The sequence below is a fragment of the Heteronotia binoei genome, chromosome 3 (genome assembly GCF_032191835.1).
Source record: "Heteronotia binoei isolate CCM8104 ecotype False Entrance Well chromosome 3, APGP_CSIRO_Hbin_v1, whole genome shotgun sequence".
Classification (NCBI taxonomy): Eukaryota; Metazoa; Chordata; class Lepidosauria; order Squamata; family Gekkonidae; genus Heteronotia; species Heteronotia binoei.
Window position 1 is genome coordinate 43,763,564 of NC_083225.1, and position 14,203 is coordinate 43,777,766.

The window sequence follows — 14,203 nt, forward strand, 5'->3', positions numbered from 1 at the left end:
TTTCCTTCGGCCCAGGGATAGTCATTAGGTTTTTCCCCGTTGACCTCAGTGCTCTCTGGGGTTCATATGGGGAAAGACGGTCCCTCAGGTAGGCAGGCCCTCGGCCATATAAGGTTTAAAGGTAACGACCAACACTTTGTACTGGACCCGGTATATAATCGGCAGCCAGTGCAGTTCACGTAGCCCCGGCCGTATATGTTCCCGTTTCGGGAGTCCCAACAACAGCCTGGCCGCCGCGTTCTGCACTAGCTGCAATTTCCGGGTCTGGCACAGAGGTAGCCCCAAGTAGAGGGCATTACAGTAGTCTAGTCTTGAGGTGACCGTTGCGTGGATCACTGTTGCGAGGTCCCGGCGCTCAAGGAAAGGGGCCAACTGCCTTGCCCACTTCAGATGGAAGAATGCTGACTTGGCAGTGGCTGCTATCTGGGCCTCCATCGATAATGAAGGCTCCAGTAAAACACCCAGACTCTTTACCTGGTGCGCTGCTTTCAATGGCGCACCATCGAAGGCCGGGAGAGCTATTTCCCTTCCCAGAGCGCTGCGACCCACGCATAGGACCTCTGTCTTCGCTGGGTTCAACTTCAGCCCACTCAGCCTGAGCCATGTCGCAACAGCCTGTAATGCCCGGTCGAGATTCCCTGGAGCGGGGTCGGGCCATCCATCCATTAGTAGATAGAGCTGGGTGTCATCTGCATATTGATAACAACCCAGCCCAAACCGCCGGGCAATCTGGGCAAGGGGGCGCATATAGATGTTAAACAGCATCGGGGAGAGAACTGCTCCCTGGGGCACCCCACAATGTAGTTTGCGCCTCCGGGACCGCTCGCTCCCGATAGCCACCCTCTGTCCCCGACCTAGGAGAAAGGAGGAAAGCCATTGCAAGGCCAACCCCTCAACCCCAATGTCGGCGAGGCGGCGCGTCAGTAGCCGATGGTCGACTGTATCAAATGCAGCCGACAGATCTAACAACATCAGTACCGCAACGCCGCCCCGATCCAGTTGCCATTGGAGGTCATCCACTAAGGCGACCAGCACCGTCTCCGTCCCATGGCCCGGCCGGAAGCCAGACTGACATGGGTCTAGGACAGAAGCATCATCCAGAAACCCCTGTAGCTGCAACGCCACGGCCCTCTCAATAATTTTACCTAAAAACGGTAAATTGGACACCGGCCGGTAGTTCGCCAATTCGGCCGGGTCTGCTGTAGCTTTTTTCAGGAGAGGGCGGACCAAAGCCTCTTTCAGAGGTGTTGGAAAATGCCCCTCTAAAAGGGATCTATTTATGATGTCCCGTAAAGGGCATCTAAGCTCCCCTTGGCAAGATTTAATCATGGGAGACCAGGTTTGTAGTTGCGGTTTGGCAGGGCATACCATGTTGAGACATTCAGTTTCTTTTAACTTGTTCTTCCAGCACCTTCTCTTCACCAAGAGACAGCCAGGAATAGAATACCATGTCCTGAGAAGACCCAAAAGCAACCAAGTGCAACCCTGAATGTGAGGCTGGACTGTCTTCACATCTACTTCCTACAGATCATCTCATGGAAGTTGGATCATAATTATGGGTTTGATGTCCAAAGGAGAAATAAAATCAACATGGTAATTTTTCTGTTGAAGCAGAATAGATGACAAAACCCTTCCCTTCCATCAAGAACTGGAGTACTGTTGGTGGCTAAGAGGGTATCCTGGTATAAATCAGGCCACAACTATTAATCCACTAGGTGCCTTAGTCAAGCCATTATTTTCTCACACAGTGCCTGCATTGGCAATATGAGGCTGTTACTGTGGAGTGTTGTAATAATGTGCTAAGACAATATCTATTCTGCTTTAAATGCTCTAAAATACTATATAAATCTAAGAAGTATTAGTTACAAATATATGAAGACTCACATAGAAGAGGAAATCCCATCCCCCCACTGGCCCCACTTCCTCCCCTCTTGATCTGCCTATGGTTTAGTAACTTCCCATTCCTAGCCACATAATTCCATAGTTTCCTCCTTTTGTTTCTCTTCCCTTTGACCAGTCACCAGGTTGATTCGCCTTCCAAAATCCCACATCTCCAGCCACCCATTTTCCGAAATGTCAGGTTTCCTCCTCATTTCTCGGTCTTCCTAATTGCCCATTTTTTTTATCTCGTCTCCTTAAGCAATCTCTTTTTTCAAAGTTTCCATGCTGTTTTCCTTCCATGATGCCTTTGTATGCACCAGCATTACAATTTACTGTTTAAAAAAACAGGAGATTATCTAAGGTTTGAAGGAACACATTGAGAATTGTTTTGATCTGTAACAGAGAGGCCACCCACAGATATGTTTACAAATAAAACAGGAATTTCAATTCAAAATCTTCATTGGCCTTTGCATTCTTTACAAATATCAAGTACTCCCTTCCTTCCACTTGCTTCTCCGGCATCCCATCCACCCACAGTTTTCAGTATTAGTTACACCACAGTTGTAGAGAAACTGTAAGCCTTTCTAAACCTATTGATCTGCAGGCCTTCTGAAATTAAACTGCCAGGTGTCATCATGTTCTTGATATGTTATTGATTTTCCTCAGAATGTTTTGGAAAAATGTGTAGCAGTGAGGAAGGGGGTAACTGGAGTTGCCTCATTTTATTAACGCCATAATTTTATTATGCACCAGTACTTTTGCCTTTTTCACCCACTCTCCCTATGTAAAGATATATTTAGAAAAACCCAGTTCAGCAAAGATGGTTTTAAGTGATGAAAGATACAACTAAATCTAAAAAGACCTGGAATGTTATGTGTTGTTTTCAAAATGTGTATAACCCTCATGGTTTTGAAATCATTTGCAGATTTTTCTGGGTCTATTCAGCCTGCCTTTGTACTATTAGAATGGTAACCATCTATGTGCATAGAGCATCTATGCACATAGATGATACAGATGTTTTCAGGATAGTAAAAAGACAGCTAAGAGGGAACATGATGGAGATGTATAAAATATGCATGGTATAAATAAATGGATAGAGTTTTTTTCTCCCTTTCTCACAATGCTAGAGCTCAGGGGTACCCCAGTGAAGTTTTTGAGAAATAGGTGTGAAGACAGAAAAAAAAATACTTTAATCAATGAGTAATTACACTAAGGAAACTGCTGGTGAATATAGTAATGGCTATGAGTGTACATACATATATACATGCTGATAAATTGCAACTGACTTACGGTGACCTCAGCAAGTGACTTTCAAGGTAAGTGAGAAGTATAAGTAGTCTGCCATTGCCTTCCTTTGCAGAGCCTTCCTTGGTGGTCTACCCTCCAAGTACAGACCATGCTTAGCCTTCTAGATCTGACAAGATTAGGTTTTATACCATGCTGCTTTTTCTCCCAGTCATGAGCATATATGGCTTTAAAAGAGGGTTAGACACATTCATGGAGAATAGCTCTATCAATATACCCAGAATTAAATTTTATTGGTCTTAAAGGTGCCAATGGACTAAAACTTAGTATATTAAAGTTGACCACTGGTCTGATTCAGCAGGCTTTATTTATATACTTAAGCGAGCAGCTTGCCCTATGGAGATGTGGAATCATGTGTCCGCTTACATAGTTTCCCTGCAGCTCTCTCCAGCCCCATCTGGAGAACCAGGTCTGATTCTATCATCCTCCACTTGAAGCCAAGTTGGGGACCTTGAGTCCATCACAACTTTCCCAGCCCCGCCCCCCCCCCCCTCCGTAAGCCTAGCTTGCTGCATAATACTAAAAAAGAGCTAGAGCTTCAGGCTGCCAGAAAATCCTAGGATCTCTGCCTATACCACACATAATGCCATATGATATATATGTATATATACATGTGTGTATGTATGTATGTGTGTGTGTGTGTATATATATATATATATATATATATATATATATATATATATATATATATATATATATATATATATATATATATATATATATATGTGTGTGTGTGTGTGTGTGTGTGTGTGTGTGTGTGTGTGTGTATGTGCTCTCTTCCTGACACCATAACATATGGCATTATGTGTGGTATAGGTATATCTTCATTTACATCATCTTGCACTGTAGTTTTTTCCATTAAGTTCTGAGCATGTACAAATGTGAGCAGAGCCACTGACTGATCAGTGCCACGAACTGCACAGGTGCAGAGATAGTGCATACACCCAGACACAGCTGATTTTAAGTGATACTTGAGTTTGCTCAAGGATGACCTGTGGACATTTGGACTCCAAGCAAGGCCATACAGTGCGTGCACATGTTAACAGTGACTAAATGCCACTGCTATGGAGACACAAAAATGGATTTAAAATGTGTTCCTTTCACACAGCAGGCAAATAATCAAACTGATTAAATTAGTTGCTCCACTTGACGGCTTACATGGATTGTGAACAAGGTAAGCTCAGTTTTTGAAAACCAGTTTTATGGTTATTGATTCACCCCTAATACTGTAAAGGGGGAAGAACAGAGTATGAAATAGAGGGATCTCAAAGATTCGGGAAGCTACATTTGCAAAATGTTCAGTACAAAATTCAAATCAACAGAGCGTTCATAAGGCATCTGTTCAACTTCAGAAACAAAACCAGGTAATTCAGAATTCCAAAATCCAGGGGCAAATTTTGATTAGCAGAATCTTGGGAGCATCTCTAAACTCAACATGAAAGTACTTCCCCCCCTTTTTCCGTTTTGGTTTTTTTTTTTTGTTGGCAGCCTCATGTCTTCAGGAATGTGTATTTCCATCCTTACAGTATGTGAGGTGTATATATTTTCTCGGCCTATTTCTTCTATGTTGACAGGAAACAGTCAAGTTGATATCTTCTTGATTAAGCGTAACAGTTCGCTATGGGACTACCTCATCTTAACACTGTTCTGCCCTCTTTACAAGGGTGCCAGTGCAATCCAAATAGTGAACATATAGGACTTGTGTCTGGTTCCTCCTCTGCTTTATGCTCCAGTGCTGTCTGGCTTTTCTGAGACAGTTGCAAACTCACTCTGTGACTCTGCTAAGGAAATAATGCTGTCTGGACACCCAGAAAATTCATTCCAGACTAAACAGAAAGAAATCTCAGGTTTTGAACAATTAAGCCATAAACGTTTGGCTGTTTGTCTGGATCAACAGCACTCGCCCTCCCTTTTTTGAATGTCTATATATTCCTTAATTAATTGTGACAGATGTCAGAACAGGCAGCTTGAGTTGGTGCCATTTTCCCACTCTGAAAGTGTCTGAGAAAGAGACAACTGCAAGTGGGTGGATGTATTGATATCTGGCAAATCTACTTCCACTGGCTCTTCAGTTGTCAACACTTCTAGTGATTTCTCTTTTCAGATTGCATGGTGGTGTGTGGTTGTTGTTTTTCTTTTGTGTGTGAAATACTGCTATTTTTTAAAGTATGTAACCATCTTTGAGTATGTAACCATCTTCCTTTTAATTGGTAGCTCATTTGCAGTTAGGAAATGAGTCTACTGTTGTGTCTCAATCAGATGAGATTGAAAGTAGCTTATGTTTCCACTTCATTTTTTTTTCTCTGCTATCTGATCCAAGAAGTAAAAGTCAGCAGGAACGAGGATTCTGATTCCTGCTGCAGTGTCCAAAAAGATGGCTGCAGCTTAGGTGTAATTGGAAGATGTCAGTTCTTACTGCAGTATCAGCTTGCTCAACTCAACTTAACTGCCCATAAGGACAAAGTTTGAAATACAGGAGAAGTTAGGGGAAAGTCTGTTTATCCAAACTTTGTCCAAATTATTCCTAATCTTTTCACCTGGAGATTGGCAACCAGAGGATTGTTGTTAGTATTTCCTTGCTGCACAGTCTCTGTGTAAATATAGGATAGAAAACTCTGAGGGGAATGGGAGTCTGTGGGCCTCTTCACATATTGTGCATATACCTAATATAGAGTTCAGTCATCACCACAAAATCTAATGTGGGGATGTTACAAATGAGTGTGTGGTATATTTATTTGTATGCATTACAATGGAATTGTCTGCTTCCTCCCCACCCCAATATTTGTGGAATTTGGTATAGTCTCATGAGGTTCAGTTGATTTAGTCATTGCTTAGTTCTGTATGTTAGATAGGAGGGCAGACTGCATGAGCTGCTTTGTCCTGATACCATTTTCTCCTAATGAGGGATGGGCATGATAGGCAGTTCAGTTCAGGGTTCTGGGCAGCTCATGGACCCAATCAAACTGAAATGGTTGACCAAGTTTGGTTCTCTCTTCCTCCCAACTGTGGTGAGCTGCAGCCATTAGAAAAATGGTGGAGATTGCCCTGGAAAGGACTTCCCTTCCACTTTCTCCTGGCTGCAGCTCGTCATGGCCAGGAGAAAGGGGGGGGGGATCACCTGGGAAAGGAATGCCTTTCCCCTTCTCTCTTGGTCAGGATGACTCACTGTGACAGGAGAAAGGGGGTGGGGATTGACTAGGAAGGAGCTTCATTTAACCTTTCAGTTTTGCTCCCCCCCGCAAACAGTGGAGAGCAACAGAAGGGTTAAATGCCTGCCAGCCATTTAAACCTGACAGCTGAGCGGTCAGCTGTGCCACTCAGCTGTTAGTTTTAAATAGCTGGCCCTGAACAGCCGAACTGGCCAAAAGTCTGGTAAATGTTAAGGGAATGCACCTTCCCTGAACATTAGCCCAAGTTTGGCCTAAATTTTGGCTCATGAGCCAATTTGTGCCCATTCGTATTCCTAACCCCTGTATTTTCTTGCTAATAAATGGATATTGCCTTGAGAGTACCTGATACTGCTATATGAACATAGAAGCAGGAACCTAAGTAAGTACTCTCTTACTGACTTAAAGCAAACAGGAACATTACAAGGTGTTTAACAATGTGTACCCTATTGATATGCTGATTCAAGACATGACAATACTGAGGGTCCTGATTCATTGGCAAACTTGGGTTTATTGCTTCTTCATATAGGAATCAGCCTTATACATAGCTAGGTAGGTAGTAAGAGCTCTTTTCTCACTTTCTATAGCAACACTTATCAGCCATTCACTGCCTCTTGTGTCAGTCTTCTTTCTCTCTCGCGTGCGCTCTTAGATCTTCAAATTGCAGGAAGTCTGTGCTGGGTTAAAAGAGTCCATTACAAGCTTCATGAACCCTGAAATTTCTTGTAATTCACAGTAGTACTGAGCTCGTACATGCTGTTCATCTTTCAGCTACTGATGGTTTGACAGCTGTGTTTTCTTGTGCATGTGATTTGGCTCAGTTATATCAACCCATGATGAAAAAGGGCCTGTGGAGAAGCAGGTATCCTCTCCTACCAGGACACCTGGGTGAGTAAAGGAAGCCAGCATAGTAGATTTACATCAGCCATGAAACTTGCTACGACTCTCAGGCAAGTTGTACATGGGACGTATCATGTGAATTGTGAGTTTGAGCTGATGGTGCATAAGTGGAGGGGAAGCCAAAGTATTATCTTGAATTGGGTGGGTGGGGGGTGTCCCACAAGGTATGATTCTGTCTCCAAAGTTATTGTTTATTTATTGGACTTTTATTTCACCCTTCCCTGCACACAGGACTGAGGGTGGCTCACAACATTAAAAACACAGATAAAACAATAAAAAACATTCTACAGTTCTACCATTTTTTCCAAAATTAAGTACACCGAGATGGCCCTTAAACCTGGCAACATGCTCCTATGGGTCTACAAAAGTGCCCCAAGATTCAAAAAGGACAGCGGGCAATCACCCCCAGCAGCTGTTGAACATTACAGATCAAGGGGGTGGGGCAGGGGAGACTAGAATAACAACCACCCCAACCAAAGCCCCTGTGGAACATCCCCATTTTACAAGCCATATGGAACTATATATCTGTACATCTATATAGCTATCTATTTACACACATGCCCCTCTATTCAGAGCTCATTAGGAGGTTCCAAGTTGGATGCCGCCAATATGCAGATGACACCCAGTTCTCTGCACTGACAGATCTCTGTTGCCTTGAGGCCATAGTTCATTGATTGAAGCAGAGCTGGTTGAAGTTAAATTCATTTAAGATGCAGATGGCTGGGAAAATCCAGACCTCTGGGGGGGGGGGTCTTTAATTCATTGGGGCAGACTTTCCACTTTTGAAAAGAAGCCTCTTTTACTTTTTATAGCTTCCTTGACTTGCATTGTTAACAAGCAGGCCTTCTTTTAGACTTGGCAGTGTCTATCCTAACATTCTTTTTGGGATTCAGTTAGAGTGGTTTTAAATTGCTTCCAAACATCTTCTAGGGATTTGACTGTTTTGTGTTTCCCTGTGCTTGCTGCAAAGAGACATTGCACTGTCATTCACTTCCAACAAAAAGGACTTCGGGTCTGCCTGGGGAGAATTTTGAAGGTTCCTTCCTTATAATCAAAGAACAGTTGAGACAGGAAGCACTCACCTTAGAGAGCAACAGCTGGATCCTATGTAAAGGGAAAGAGAAGCTGATGCTTTTTCCCTGTGTTATCGCTGGTATTTCCCAGCATGAAGGTAATTTTCCCTGCTCCTTCTCCCCTCCCCAACTGCTAGGGAAGATTAGTCACCATAGACAGAGATAACTGAAAAACTGCCCCACAACCCTTCTTTCATTATGAATAGGACTCAGCTGGGGTTCTCTGAGGTGAGCGATTCAAGCATCTTAGACTGACTTCACTTACTGGGAGGAAGCCTTTAAGACTGCCGACAGGCAGAGCCTGACTGATTATACCTTTCACATCTATTCCAGATCTTGTCTGAATTACAGAAAATAGAAGTGTTGCTCTGCACAGTCCATTCTTGGTCTCCTGAGTCAGAATTATCTGAAGATCTGCTGTTGGTGCCTCTGTGTTTTCCTCATGTATGAGAAGGGTCACCATCCAGAGTATTACTTGAAGTGTTATCCCCCCCCCACCCTATCTTTTTTCCTGTGTGTGCTTAATAAAGAAAATGCACACATTCTTGTGAATGCCTGTGTAGAAGCTTGAAAAAACTTAATGTAAAATTATTCCATGTCCTATGATTTTCCTGTCCTTTCTACATCACCTCAGAGGAGAAGAAGAAGTAGTAGTAGTTTTTAAATCCCACTTTTTTTCTGCTTTAATAAGTCTCAAAGTGGCTTATAATCAGGGGTCGTTTTGTAGAAAAATAGGTGGTGGAGCTCATCCAGGGATTGTTATGCAGCTGCACCTACTATTCAATGGGCAAGGTGGAAAGGAAGAGGGGGAACCCTCAGAAAGGTTCAGGAGCTGTGCTCCTGTGAGCTCCTGCTGAATCCGAGGCCTGCTTACAATCATCTTCTTTTCCTCTCCCCACAACAGGCACCTTGTGAGATGGGTGGGGGTGGGGGATTTCTGAAAGAATTATGACTGGACCCTGGTCACTCAGCAGGCTTCAAGTGGGGAATCAAACTTTGTTCTCCAGATTACAGTCCAGCACTCTTAACCACTACACCATCCCTTCCCTTAAACCTGAGGCAGTGGTAATAGCAAAGTCCCCTCTCTTCCTCCTTCCTCCTGTAGGGCTCCTGTGCTGAGTCACTGGACTTGTGAATCATGGAAAAATTCATTTCACACATGTTTCTTATAGATGGAAGGCTGTTGTTTCAGAATTTGGGAAGGGAGGTGATTTTATTCCTGTCATGGCTGGCCACTAAATAAATTAAAGAGATGATAAAGGTGCCATGGAAGGGTCTAAAGGTAGGAACATCCTAGAGGGAAGCTGCCTGACTGCCCAGTGGGAGCTCCAATGCCAGCTAATGACTGTTTTTGGAAAATCTTGGCATTGCCTTTTTTGGGGGCAAAATGTTTTGCACCCAAATGTCTTTACATTGCTACTTATTGCTTCAAATGTTGAATGTGGACTTCTGTGCACCATAGTGCACAGAAGGAGCACCATAGTGCACAGAAGGAGGAAGGAAGATGCCGCTCTTCCAGCTACCCCACACTCATAAGCAGGAATTAGCCTTACAGATCTTGGAAATGAGAATTCCTTCATGTTGCATGTACTGTGAGTGAGGATAGGCATGAACCACATTTTTGTGGTTTGTTTTGGTTCATGGTTTGTGGCTGAACCACAAGTCAAAACAAGAAACAATATGTTGGTTCATGACACCTGCTTTCTACTTGCCGCCGTTTTTGGCAGGAAGCAGAAAGCAGGGTTTAAATGGCTCTGAGCTATTTAAATCAAGCAGTGGGAAGCTGAAAGCAAGGGTTTAAATGGCTTCAAGCCATTTAAACCCCAGTTTTCTGCTCTTCTCAAACTGCCATGAACTGCCTTAAAATTCATGGAAGTTCATGGCAGTTCTTCAGTTCACGAACATTGCTTCATAAACCATGAACTGGCCAAAATTTATGACAGACTTTAGTTCATGAGCTGGTTCGTGTCCATTTCTGTCAGTCTGGTCAGGGAACACTTGACCTGACTCAGGTCACATGTAACATATAACCCTCTGTCTCCACCTGTGGTCTCATTGTATAATTGTAAATCAAGCAAATACTTTGAATACACCAATGCTTGCCCTCTTCTTTGAAGGGAAGCAACTGTTTGGATTCTTCGCTGGTCTGAAAAGTAGGATGAGCATAACACTATGATGACAGAAACATTAAAAACTTAAAAGAGTCATTTCTGAAAATATGGTATCGCAAAATGAAGATACTGTAGTGCTTTTATCATACTAGTGGAAGACACACATTGCTACAACCAATATTACCCCAGAGGCAAATATATAACATAACATGAGGCCTTTATTGTAAAATAAACATTTCCACAGATATATGATGAGAATTATCTTTTTGCAAGTTGATATAACAACATGACATTCTTCCTGCACCTTGTCTTTTTTATGATAGTTTATTGCTGTAGCTGTTGGTTAGCTCTCCAAATTTGTTTTCAGTATCATCACATCAGCAATTCCAATATGATTTAGCAGCAATGTTATTTACTCATAGTCGTCTGTTTAAAAATCTATTGGGATTTCTGTACTTTGCTGGCAAAATGAAATCCATGTGGTTTAGTACTTTAAGTCTTTTCCTTCAAATGACAGTCTTGCATTGGGAATGAACTATATCAGGTTAATGGGCATTTGTTTGCTGCCTCTGCCCTTCAAAGTACTTTTTTTTGCTGTTTGGACCAATTATCAGTTGTCTTATTATCAAAGTTTTTAAATTACATGTCAAAGCTGGCCGTAGTTAGGACTGTCAAGAGACAGCAAGAGCCACTGCCATCCATTCCAGACTTGACCTCTCCCACTCCACCCCACAAAAATGAATAGCATGACTGTTAGGATTCCCAAATAACCAGAAGAAATTCCTGTCCCCTTTCATAGAGGCTTAATTTGTGGAAATTGTGGAGGTTTTTCAAGCCATTGAGGTAATAACATCACATGATATTTGCTGCACATAAATTTTATATTAAAGGGAAAACCAGCTGCCCCCAACATTGAACAGAACCCTTGGAATTTTGCCCCCCACCTCCCTCCCTTTCAGAGTTTCTGACAACAGTTGGGTTACTATCTTTGGCTCAGGAAATCCCTAAAGTTCTTTGAGGAGGGACCAGAGCTTTACTGCACATGCAACACGATAGAACAAGAGTGTCAAACATGCGACCCAGGGGCCAGATCAGGCTCCCAGAGGGGTCCTATCAGGCCCACGAGCAAATAAAAAGTAAGTTAGCAACTTGCAGATACAACCTGAAGAACACCTGAACAGCATACTCAAGATTGCTACAGCACAAACATTGTCTCAAGTTTTTGATGCAATAATCCAGAACAACAGGTGTCAGTTATCAGAGACTGTTAAACAAAATATTGCAGGAGTGCTAATGTTTCAAGCACGTTTTATTTTAAGTTTTTTTAAAAAATTATTAATTGTGTTTGTCTGTGTCTGCTACCTGACATTACATTTTATGACACACATGGCCCGGCCCAACAAGGTCTCATTTATGGCAGGTCCAGCCCTCATAACAAATGAGTTTGACATTCCTGCCATAAAGTCTTCTCTCTGAACCTGGCATTTCTGCCTGGAGAATGGTTGTAATTCCAGAAGAATGCCAAGTCCTACCTGGAGGTTGGCTATCAACTCCTAAATTCAGAAAATGATGTATAAGATGGGGCAGGAAAGTGAAGAGTGAGAGTTCTGTTACGGAGGTGGCAAGGAGTCAACTCCCATCCTCATCTGATGACTGTGGAAGGGAGGCCTCCTTGTGAACAATTGCCTTCTCATGAGTAAAGGAGTGGCTCAGCCAAACAGGAAATGTGTAGAGCTTGACAGCAGCAGATAAACGGCAGAAGAGAAAGTATGGGTGAGATCTAGCTTTATTGCGTTGGGACAACACCTTAGGGAGGGTGACTGGGATAGTTAGTGTAGGATGAGTGGAGAAGCTATGTTGAGATAACATGAATAACTATACCCTTTGCTGTGAAAATGGGCAATGGCATGATGGGATTTTGGCATAGGCAAGGAGAGAGACTCTTCTTTATTTTGCAGGTAAAGGCTAGAAGACTAGGTGAAGAGAGCCATGGAATTTTTTGAAGAGCTCCCTGTGTTAGCCAGAGAGTTGTAGAAAACTTATAGCTAGTTAACAACAAGCAGAATACTATATCCAACAGGCTGTGTTACTTTCTTTGTCAGGCGTTTAGGCCCCCAATTACATTAAAGTGGAAGTCTTTTATTAAACTGAGAAAAACTTGCGTCAAATGTACTTTCCCTGACGTTTCTCTAGGCGAAGAGGCATGCTGTGGGCTTAATGCTTATGATATTTTAAAAGTTCTTAGTAGTTACAACAAAGGAAAGTCTTTCTGCATGGGAAAAATATGTAAGCAGCCATTTTCATAAATTATTGAGTAGGTTTCAATAGCACATAAATTCTCAAAGAGCTTCATACAAGGATTACTTATTTTAGTAATCTTTACAACAGTTATGTAAGGTAAACCTTTATTATCATGGGGGGACTGAAGAGAACAGTGCAATCCTAAAAATAAAATAAAAAAATTCCTGGGAGTAAGTGCCATTAAACAGACTTGAAAAGGATTCTGAGTAGACTTTTTGGCTGGAATTTTAATAGGTACTCCAATAAAGTCCCATAAATAAATTAATTTACATCAATTCCCTTTAGAAATGGAGTATTCTGGAATAAAGTGGGTTATGGATTGAAAGCTTTTGGTTTCTGCATCCTTCAGCTTCATGCTTCAAAAACATTTTGTAGCAATAGTTGTACTTGATATTTGCAATGGTGCAATGTCACTTCTGGGGGAAACCCAGAAATGGTATCCAATTTCTCTAGGAAACACTGGAAATGCTATGGTTTTACCATAGTTTCCTGTAATTTCTAGACAGACATGGTCAGATCCAGTTTTTTTTTTTGCCCGGAAATGATGTCACAGCAATGGTCTGATGCCATTCTGAGCATGGCAGAAAACAAGAGCTGGGGTGTGGAGAATCCCCCTTTGGGACACTGACAACCTTAGTTTTTACTTTAGATTTTTGTTCTTGTCTTCAGCAATGTAATTAATCAGTCTGCTGAGCTGACAATATGTTTTGCTACTTCTGTGAGTAAAAATCTTAAAGAAATGAATCAACATTGAGAACTCATATACTTTCCACCAAAATAGAAAGTCTAGTCAAAACAATTCATTGTCTTGAAGTATTATATTGCCCTAGGATGTGTGACTATAAAATGACTACAGTTCTTAAGAGCAAAAACAGAAACAAAAAATGAAACAAAAAAACCCCATAATCATTCTAAAATTCCATTAGATTTGCTGTGGTGCTATATAGAAGATGGATTGAATACAGGGCTATATACTGTGTTGACTACATGGATTTGGTTTTTAAACCCTTTAACACTTATTTATCTCAACTGGAACTTGCTATATCTTTTTTTAAAAAAATAGAAAGCCAGTCACCTGGGTGGTTGTCGTACATTACACAATGGGGCAAGAAATGTGATTTGAGGAAAGACAGATGAAGATAAAGGGAGCATTCATAGAATTCTATCAGACAGAATTAGGGGTGCCATTCAATTTCAGAAGTTTCATCGTTCAATTTGAATGTCTCCTATTTTGTTTTGCTTCTTTCTCATGAGAACTGAATGATTGTCACATCATTTTTCTTTGGGGTCACATTGAATTGTGTGTGTGTGTGTGTGTAAAACCTACTGTCAAGAAGTTCTATGAGCGCTCAGGGCAGTTGCACATAAGTAACCTGACTGTTGATTATTCTTAAAAAAATCTTATAAAGTTTATTTCAGCTTCCATTAATACAATAATTAATTCTATAGCCAACACATTTCTCTA

General features: G+C 41.9%; 1 long non-coding RNA gene across 1 annotated transcript in view; it reads left to right on the top strand.

Annotated features, from left to right (window-relative positions):
* Positions 1 to 1,407: 1,407 nt before the first annotated feature.
* The window catches only part of LOC132568901 (uncharacterized), a 99,737-nt gene continuing 86,941 nt past the window's right edge, over positions 1,408 to 14,203 (top strand). Inside the window, exon 1 of the long non-coding RNA XR_009555223.1 lies at positions 1,408 to 1,477. This is a non-coding gene — a long non-coding RNA (uncharacterized LOC132568901). The remainder of the gene's footprint in view (positions 1,478 to 14,203) is intronic.